General features: G+C 45.7%; 1 non-coding gene across 1 annotated transcript; it reads left to right on the plus strand.

The window, feature by feature from the left end:
* The first annotated feature begins 2,065 nt into the window (after positions 1 to 2,065).
* LOC129399541 (U6 spliceosomal RNA) lies at positions 2,066 to 2,172 on the plus strand. Its single transcript, XR_008627163.1, has one exon. It is a non-coding gene; the product is annotated as a U6 spliceosomal RNA (small nuclear RNA).
* Positions 2,173 to 10,738: the final 8,566 nt, after the last annotated feature.

Below are 10,738 nucleotides of genomic sequence, written 5' to 3' on the forward strand. Positions count from 1 at the left end.
CCGGGTGTGACCCAAAAAGAAAAAAAAAAGAAGAAGAAGAAGGGCCTAGGGATGTGTCATGAGAAAATAATTTTCCCTTCCGGTATTAACTGCTTGAAATTCAACCATCAGTAATTCATTCACTGTGAAGGTAAATGTCTTTACAATTGCTTCTCCTTGGATCTGCCTTGGAACTGGCCAGAGGCTACCTTTAGTAGTGTAGTTCTTCTGAGACTATAGAATTGAGAAATAATCGAGCACTCTGGGTCTTATTGGGAATAGGAAAAATGATTGGAGGGTATCAGTAACTTTTGAAAAGCAGAGAGGGCACACGCAGAGCCAGTATCAATGAAGAAAGGCTCTCCCTAGTCATTCAGGATATTGACTCAGATTTTTTATAACCAAGTTCTCATTCTTTCTTCCCCTCCTCCTGCATTCAGAGGCTTTACCCTCTGCCATTAATGTCCTGGATAGAAGATAGGTGGAAGAGATTAAAGAGAAAATAAAATAAATTTGAATAAAATAAATAAAACCCCTTTTTCAGCGGTTAGGCTTTGCATCTATGAACAAGAGTATGTATGGATCACATAATTGACTCATAAACCCCACTGTGGCCCATGGGGAAAATTCTAGAGGGTAGCGCTTTCCAAACTGGAAAGGAGAGGAGAGGGAACGGAAGGGAAGGGGAGGGCTAAGCAACACATTTTCCACCAGATGGCTCTCTTGTCTACTCATACATTTTGGGGCCTTCAGAAGCTTCCCTAAGCTTTGTGTTTCCGTTGTGTTCTTATGCCCTAATTCCAAGTATACTATATCGTGTGTGTGTGTGTGTGTGTGTGTGTGTGTGTGTGTGTGTGTGTGTGTGGTGCTTGGGATCAAACCCAAGGCTTCACATATGTAAGGCATGTGCTCTACTGCTGAGCTATAGTTTCAGCCCTTAAAGTATAACAAACCTATATTCCTTATTATTCTCTGCATAACGTTTCAAAATGCATTGGCATTTTAAACAAAAAGAATATTTTGTTACTTTCAAAAACTGGATAACAGTCTAAGGTATGTGTATGCCACATTTTACTGATCTGTCTGTGAATAGATACAGTTACTTCTCCCATCTGAGTGTGATAGACCCTGATTTCAGTTTGTTTGGGTATTTACCCAGAAGTGGCTTTGCTAGAAATTCTGTATTTAATTTTTTGAGGAATTTCCACCTTGTTTTTCAAGTAGATGTCACCATTTATGTTCCCAGAAAAAATTTACAGGGCAGCACATCCTTACCAACATTCTTTTTGTTTTGTTTTGTTTTGTTTTTGGGTCACACCCGGCGATGCACAGGGGTTACTCCTGGCTCATGCACTCAGGAATTACTCCTGGCGGAGCTCGGGGGACCATATGGGATGCTGGGAATCGAACCCGGGTCGGCTGCGTGCAAGGCAAACGCCCTACCCGCTGTGCTATTGCTCCAGCCCCAACATTCATTATTTTTTGTTTTAATCCTTTGCTATTTTCAGAGAAAACCTTCATGTACCTACTATGCCAAGGTTTTCTACCTGGTAGAGACTGACTAACCATTAAAATGGTTAATTGGAAGGGCTGGAGCAATAGCACACAATAGCACAGGGTGTTTGCCTTGCACGTGACTGACCCGGGTTCGATTCCCAGCATCCAATATGGTCCCCTGAGCACAATCAGGGGTAATTCCTGAGTGCAGAGCCAGGAGTAAACCCTGTGCATCGCTGGGTGTTACCCAAAAAGAAAAAAAAAGTTAGTTGGAATCTCTTTGCTCTTAGTAACTCAAAGCAATGACCATGTTCTGGAGAGAGATTGAAAGCCGAGGTGATAGACAGAAGCATAACAGAGATGGGTGAACACAGAAGAGAAAGTGAGGAATCATCTGGGGAAAACTTCACCAAGGACAAACTTTTATGTATTTATTTATTTACTTATTTTTGCTTTTCTTTGGGTTTTGCTTTGCTTTTGCTTTGCTTTGCAGGGGACAGGAAGCCTAGACTGACAGATGAGCACCTACTAGCCACCTCTAAGATGGCTCGCTCCTAGGGTGGCCCCAATTTTAAAAAATTATTATTATGTGCTCGCTTCGGCAGCACATATACTAAAATTGGAATGATACAGAGAAGATTAGCATGGCCCCTGCGCAAGGATGACATGAAAATTTGTGAAGCATTCTATATTTTTCCGTGGTTCTTGGTGGTGGAATATGTGCACTGGTGAAGGGATGGTTGTTCAAGCATTATGTAACTGAGACTTAAGCCTGAAAGCTTTGTAACTTTCCACATGGTGATGCAATAAAAAAATATATTATTATTATTAAAGTCTCTCTTTAATAATAATAATTTTTCACCAGTTTTGGGGCCATACCTGGTAGTCTTCAGGGCTTATTCCTGGCCCTGCACTCAGGAATCACTCCTGAGGGTACTAAGGGGACCACATGGGATGTGTCGGGGATTGAACTGAGGTCGACCATATGCAAGGCAAGAGCTCTACCCATTATACTCTTTCTCTCTCCTACATTATTCTGATACATACTACAATGTGAATGACTTGGAGGACGTTAATACTCAGTGAAATAAGCAGGTCACAAAAGTGTAAATTTTGCATGATTCCACTAAAGGAGATACCTAGAATAATCCATGATAGAGGCTGAAAGTAAAATGGTGGTTCCCAGGAGTCCGAAGGGAGAGGGAGAGGGAGAAGAAGCTGTTATTTAATAGGGGCTCAAGGTTTTTTGGGGTTTTTTTGTTTTGTTTTGTTTTGTTTTGCTTTTTGGGTCACACCGGCAATGCACAGGTGTCATTCCTGGCTCATGCACTCAGGAATCACCCATGGCGGTGTTCAGGGGACCATATGGGATGCTGGGATTTGAACCCGGGTTGGCCGCGTGCAAGGTAAATGCCCTACCCGTTGTGCTATCACTCCAGTCCCAAGGGGCTCAAGTTTTTTTTTTTTTTTTTTTTTTTTTTGCTTTTTGGGTCACACCCAGCAATGCTCAGTGGTTACTCCTGGCTTTGCACTCAGGAATTACTCCTGGTGGTGCTTGGGGGACCATATGGGATGCCGGGGATCGAACCCCGGTCGGCCGCGTGCAAGGGGAACGCCCTACCCGCTGTGCTATCATTCCGGCCCCGGGGCTCAAGTTTTTTAAGAATAGAGTTAGGGGCTGGAGTGATAGCACAGCGGGCCGGGCGTTTGTTTGCCTTGCACACGGGCCGACCTGGGTTTGATTCCCAGCATCCCATATGGTCCTCTGAGCACGGCCAGGGGTAATTCCTGAGTGCAGAGCCAGGATTGACCCCTGAGCATCGCTGGGTGTGACCCAAAAAGAAAAAAAAAGAATAGAGTTATAGTTATGGCTCCCCAACAATGTGAGTGTACCTAATACCACTGCACTATACTTTTAGCATATGGCTAAGATGAGGCTGGATATGTGACTCAGTGGTAGAGCACACATCCTGCTTGTTCAAGGGACTGAGCTGAGACCAGCAAGGCAGCCCTGTGGCAGAGCACTTTCCAGGCATATGTGATCCCCACTCTTTGTGTGTGTGGCTGTGTGTGTGTCTGTGCATGCGTTTATCATATCTATGTGGTAAATTTTAAGTTGTGTGCATTTTTACATAATTTAAATTTTTTATTAAGTAAAAGATCCAAAGAGATAATTCAATGGACTTGAGCATATGCTTTGCATGCTGGAGTCTGAGAGAGACATAAGCCCTACACCCATGGACCCTGAGCACCTCTAAGGGTCACGCCAAAGAACCATATAGGGAGTAACCCTCGAAGACAGTCAAGCATGTCTTCCAAAAAAGTTTGCTTGCTCAATGAAGACTGATATGATAAACAAAGTGTGACATGCCAATTCAATGGAATATTATTCACCATCCAAAGGAATGAACTGAAAAAAATAAAGGAATGAACTGTTGATACATACTGCAATATGGATGAACTTTGAAAGCGCACTCTGTCAAAGAAAGCACACGAAAAAGGCAACATTGCGTATGATTCCATTTATAGGAAATGTCCAGGATAGACAAATCCAGAGAGACAGCAAGAACATTAGTGGCTGCGTGGGACTGAGGGAAGGGAGGAAATGGAAGGGACTACTACTACGGTTTCTTTTGGTGAGAGAAGTCTTGGCATTAAATATTGGGGATATTTATGCAACAATATGGTTCAAATTAAAATTATTGTACCATGTACTTTAAAACAAATTTTGTGGCAGGTTGTATAATTTGTATGAATTATGCTTCAAAAAAATTTAATGAAGAAGTCAAAACATTTGTTTTTGGGTTTTGCTTTGGGGCCACACTCAGTGATGCTCAGGGGTTACTCTTGGCTCTGCACTCAGGAACTTCTTCTGGGGGTGCTTGAGAGACCATAGAGATGCCAAAGATTGACCTTGGGTTGGATGCATGCAAGGCGAGTGCTTTGCCCACTCTACTATCACTCCGACCCCGGAAATAAAAAAACATTTGAATGGTATATATTTCTTAGAGGATCTTTAGTATTTGCTTTTTTTCTCTTGTATTTAAACTCAGTGTTTGAGTGTATGCTTGGATTAGTAGCTCACAGCTATTGCACTAAGATGTTCAGTAAATACATCTCTCTGTTCTTGTACCTGAGAAAGAACTACTCATGAGTCAATGAGTTTTCCAGCTGTGGGACAGGGAGCTGTTGGGCAAACATGGCAAGGAAATGAATGTCTGCAGTTACATTCTTACTCAATAGCTCTTGGCAGCCCTGAAAACAACCACGCATCAAACACAGGCACAAAAACGGTCTCAGGGAGCAAGGCCATGAGAAGCTCAGCAATAAAACTTTGTGGCCTCCTGTGAAAGAGCCAGTTAACTACCACCCAAATTCTCCCCCTCTCCATGGCACAGAGCTGTCAGTGGGTGGCCGAACCCTGTCAGGACCAATATTTTTGCAGCCTTCTTGCATGTAGAAGAAGTCAGATGACTCTCTAAGGGCAGGGGATAGCACCAAGCTGTCTCATCCAGGGCAATTCGGAGCAGGGAAGGCAACTCTCTCCACCTGCCCCAATGAAGCTGCAGCAGCCAAAAACCCCCAGAATGCAATCGCCAGGATGCTCACAGCTGTTTGCTGGAGGCTCAGACAAGCCTCATCCATGAGTGAATCTACTGAAAAACTCGGGTATGGAGGTTTTGTGACTGAAATCTCCAAGCTGGCACAAAGTCAGGAATGGGTGACCTTTCCCCGTCTCCCTGTGCTTCCGGGAGCCAGTCCAGAAACTGCCACAAACTGCCTCTGGTGCCATATAAGCTGATTAACGGCCATGACCCAGGGAGACACAAACAAATCTCTAAAGAGATCAACAAGCTGCAGAGATGCCTCTGGACCCCAAAGTCACCATCCAGTTAAAAAAAATTAACTCCAGCTGTATCACCCTATTTAAAATTTTAGAAATCCACATTTGTGACCCACAAGATCTTGTACTCTAAGCCACTGATGTACCAAGAGTAGCACACCACAGTTGATGGGCTGTAAAGTAGAAGGCAAACAATTTCAATTTAAATATATACATATTATAGCACTGTAGCACTGTCGTCCCTTGTTCATCGATTTGCTTGAGTGGGCACCAGTAATATCTCCATTGTGAGACATGTTGTTACTGTTTTTGGCATATTAAATACACCATGGGTAACTTGCCAGGCTCTCCGAGAGGGACGAAAGAATCAACCTGGGTCGGCCACGTGCAAAGTAAACGCCCTACCCACTGTGCTATTGCTCCTTATAATATATATATATATATTTTTTACATATGTATATATATGTATACGTACATATATGTAGAGAGAGAGAAGGGAGAGAGAGAGAGAGAGAAGGCACACAATTCTCAACCTGTAACAACATGACAACATGTTAATAATCTCTTATACAAAGGCTTAATGGCTTCAGGGTGAGATACAACACTCTTCACACACTTTCCTCTAAGGAAACTTTTTTGAATCATTTTTTAGTGGATTATTCATAACAAGCAATACAAAATAAATAATTTAGGTCCTGCTTTTGGGGGCTGGCTTGGGGAGGGTGGAATTCAAAATATGGTGGTGGGAAAGTGTAATGGTGGAGAGATTGGTGCTGGAATATTAAATGTCGTAAATTATTGTAAACAACTTTATAAAGATAAAATTAAATTTAAAATAAAAATAAAATAAATTAAATTAAAATTTTTTTAAATAAAGACAGGGAGAGACCGTGACCAGGGTCACTTCTAGACTGAGTCATTAAGAAGTCAGAAACCTACTCCCCCTCTACCCTCCCCAGTGCTGGCTCAGTGCAGCGAGGAGGAAGAGGAGGATAAGAACACACAGGGAAGTCCGGGTGCCTGGACTCCCACACAGTGGCAATCCTCCCACCCGGCCTGGAACGTCCACAGTAGACAGTTATGTGAGGAAGGAGTGAAGGTGCATGTGGACAACAGATGTTTATTACATTAAGTCATTAAAGTATTGGGGTGTATTTGATACAGCAGCTAGATGTTGCAAATTCATTCATTGCACAAAAACAACTATGATGTACCTTTCAAAGAGAACATGGATATGAATAGCTGGGAATCTTTTCCCCAGAAAGTTCCAGTTCTAAATGAAAAAAAGAAATTAGATGGGAGAATTAATGGAAGAGAAAAATGAACAATGGGGTTGGAGAGATAGCGCAGCAGGTGAGAGTTCGCCTTGCACGTGGCCGACCCAGGTCAATCCCTGGCATGCCATATGGTTCCATCCTCGAGCTCTGCCAGAAGTCATTTTTCCTTTTTGCTCTTATTTGGGAGGGTCACACCCGGCAGTGCTCAGGGGTTACTCCTGGCTCATGCACTCAGGAATTACTCCTGGCAGTGCTCGGAGGACCATATGCTGGGAATTGAACCCGGGTCAGTTTCGTGCAAGGCAAATGCCCTACCCATTGTACTATGGCTCCAGCCCCTGAAGTAATTCTTGAGTGTAGAGCCAGGAGTAACTCCTGGGCATCGCCAGGTGTGGCCCCAAAACCAATAAATTAATTAATTAATTAATTAAATTAAATTAAAGGTGAGTTCAGGGCCAGGGAAGTGGTCACACTTAGGGTGCAAGGTATAGAGTTGAGAGGGCTGGGGAAGCTGGGAGGGCACATTCTTCTTACACCTGATGGACCGAGGAACAGTTTAGGAATCAGGAGGCAACTAGTAGCTCAGCGCCAGGAGCTGAGGGCAACTCTCTATCCTCATTGTAAATCCAGAAGAAAGAAATGGACACAGTTCAGCTGTGTAATCACTGGACTCTCCCTACAGTCTTTCCTCAGTTCAAGATCGAGTTCTGCCAAAACCCTTGGGGGCTTCTAGTGAAGTGTTGGAGGGCTGCAAAGTTTATGTGCCGCTAAGTTCTCTGAAACATCCTGGGAAACCCACAGCACTAAATAAGAACCTTGATTCTGTCCCTCCTGCGGGTCTCCTAGGGAAACCAGTTTACCCTTCTGTTCTTCCCCTCTGTTAAATTACAGGGCTGTTTGGTGCTCTGTGGGCTTATGAAGATAAAGAGATGTTGTATGGGGTGTCTGTCATGCTCTTGGCTTATTGAAGAAAACTCACAGAGTGCCCTTTCTCCCCTCTTCCTAACCTTGACCCGGAAATGCTTCATAACTGGGACCTCAGAGGCTCCCTTTAGGACCCCTGGCCAGCAAGGAGAAACTAAGTCCCTTGCAGACTCCAGAGTCACATGAGCTGACAGAAATTTACAGTGAAACAAGGCCCACACCTCATTGCAGGCACCAAGGTCTCCGTGCATGCCCGAGTCCAGACACCACTCAGGGCAAAAGGAATGAAGTTTGGCACAACATGAACCCGTCTCCCCGAAATGCTCTTTCAAAGTGTCCAGAGGCTTTTCCCAGTAACTGTCACTGTGGAATGTACAACTAAGCTGAATCAAAGCCCCTTGGACTCAGCAGAAACTGTTACCATTGGCGACCACCTGGATTGCGGGAATCTCTCCAGAAATAACCTTCACATGAGCAGAACCTCTCTTAAGGCCAGTCAAACATCCAGAGCCAGCTTCTGTTCTGTGAAGCCAACCTTTGCTCCTCACATCAAACTCCCTCCTCACTCCTGGACATCCCAGGTGCTTGACATCTGGCTCTAACCACCCCCAGATGGTGCCTTTTCTTTAGAACTGACAGTCACATAAATTCTCTACCAGTACCTAAACCGTTTACTTCGTATCGAATTTGGTCTTTTTCTTCAGTGCATCTGTCTGAAGTTATTCTGTTTATTCAACCAGCAGCAGAAGGAATCCGAAAGGTGAGGGATTTACCCCCTGTGCCCCAGCAGGGATGAAACAGGGCTTTTAGATGAGGAGTCCCATCGGCTGGAACTCCCACACCGCTTGCTGGGCGCTGGGGATTCTGGCCACCTCCTTAGTATACGTCTCCTTTGTCCCACAGGCCCAGAGTGCAGCAGGCGCTCCTCGCCTCTTTCCAGCCCTAGTGCCCATATTCCGCCCCCAGAGGCTGCCTGTGAAGGAGGGGGAAGGGGACAACTGTGTCTGCCCCTCCCTCCCTCTTCCTGCAGCCCTAGGACTGTTCACTCCACCACCTGAGCTTCCAGTTCCCCCCCTTTTTTTGTTTGTGTATGAGCCTCACCTTGGGGTACTCAGGGTTTCCTCCTGACTCTGTACTCATGGATGACTCCTGGTGATGCTCAGGAATCAATCTGGGGTTGGTTACCTGCCAGGCAGTCCCCTTAACCCCTGAACCATCTCTCTGTACCTTCTTTTTTTAAATGGCAATCTATTGCTGTTCTGTTTTTGTCCGGGGGCCACCTCTGGAGGTGGTCAGGGCTTACTCCTGGCTCTGCACTCAGGAATTACTCCCGATGGGCTCAGGGAACCATATGGGGTGCCGGGGATAGAAACCCGGATCAGTTGAGTGTAAGGCAAGCCACTCGGCCCTGCTATCATATGTTCATGCCTAGATCTTGCCTTTTTATTTTACAAGTAACTAAACTGTATCAAACAAAAGAGCAAACGTATCAATACTCCAACCTGACCACTCTCAGATGCCAGCAAGCTCCAAGCACTCCCTGGAGATGTACATTTACTGGCTCTCCTTTCTCCTTATGGACCATCCCCACTGCCTCCCGCCCACACTGGGGAAGTAATAGACCTAAGTAAGCACACACAGCCTCAGGTTCCCCAGATTCAGAGGGCTCATTGTGTCCCCAAAGAGCAGTGTCTTATTTCACACTGTCCTGGAGGAGAGCAGGAAAGGTCAGATGAGGTCATTCCAGATCACCTGGTCCCCAAGTCTACGATCCAAACTCCACCTAAATTTCAGTACCTGACCAGAGGCCCACCAGTGACTGCCAAACGGTCGGTCGTGTGGGCCCAGACACTCCCCGGCTGTGTGGCCAGGGACAAGCCCCTCCCTCTCTCTGGGGTTCTATTTCCCCTATTGACCGGGGGCCCTCACGCCTAAACTGTAAAGATGATTGAATAAGGTAATTCGAGGTTATGCAGTGCAAGAGGACCTATCTCCCCAGTCTCCTAGAAGCACGTATTTTTTTCTGTTTGTTTTTTTCTTTGTTTTGGCTGGGCTTGGGGCCACACCCAGCTGTGCTCAGAAACCACCCCAGGCTCTGAAGAATGTGTGTTGGGAAGTGGGGAGAGGGCATTTCTGGGGGTGCTCAGAGTCTGCACAGTTTCAGGGACCCAACCTTCTCCTTTCACATGCAAAGCACATGCTCAGCCCTTTCTGCTTTCTTTCTGCGCCCCTAGAGCATATTTTCAATTCCAAAATACTCCACCAGGCTAAAGTCTAAAGTCGTGGGAGAACTTACCAGTATTCACGTGACAAGGAGTAGGTTTTGATGAGGAAGGGAAATAGACCCCAGCCCACATTTCCAACATCAGAGAGCGGGGAGCTGCCAAAGGAGGATGAGTCTGGGGCCCGTGACATAGCCACGGAGGGCATTCGGGATGTTCTTGTGATGATCCATCTTGTGCTAAAACCTGGGTAATCCGGAAAAGTACTCCAATGTGCTCATGTTCTCGAGGTGGGCCGACTCTGCTCTGCAAGATAGCATATTTGGGACTTTTTGCCTCTGTACTCTCCCTGCAGCTGCCTGCAGCTGCCCCAAGCCCCACTAGATAATGTGATAGTCTATGAAATAAAGCTCGGGCCTTTGTTCACGACCCAGTCTTTAGAGCAGGAGTTCTGCTGGGTCCACCAACATAATTAAAACTGAATTCTCCCACTTCTCAGAGCATGTTGAGAATTTTCCACAGCAGTTGTTTTTTTGTTTGTTTTGTTTTTTGCTTTTTGGGTCACACCTAGCGATGCACAGGGTTTATTCCTGGCTCTCCACTCAGGAATTACTCCTGGCAGTGCTCCAGGGACGGTATGGGATGCTGAGAATCGAACCCGGGTCAGCCACACGCAAGGCAGACGCCCTACCCGCTGTGCTATCACTCCAGCCCAGCAATTTTGTATTTTGTGTAGAATTCTCACAGAGGGGTTGAGCAAATAAAGCAAAAGGGAGGGGCCCAGCAGCTGGTGGTGTTTTCCCCCACCTGAAGTCCCCCAACCAACCTCAAACAGAAGGTGTATAAGGGGCTGGAGAGACAGGACAGCGGGTAGGGCATTTGTCTGTTAAGAGTCTATCCAGGTTTGATCCCTGGCACCCCATATGGTCCCCAGAGTCCACCAAGAATGATCCCTGAATGCAGACCCAGAATTAAGTCCTGAGCACTGCTGGGTG

This window comes from Sorex araneus, chromosome 11 (genome assembly GCF_027595985.1).
Source record: "Sorex araneus isolate mSorAra2 chromosome 11, mSorAra2.pri, whole genome shotgun sequence".
NCBI lineage: Eukaryota > Metazoa > Chordata > Mammalia > Eulipotyphla > Soricidae > Sorex > Sorex araneus.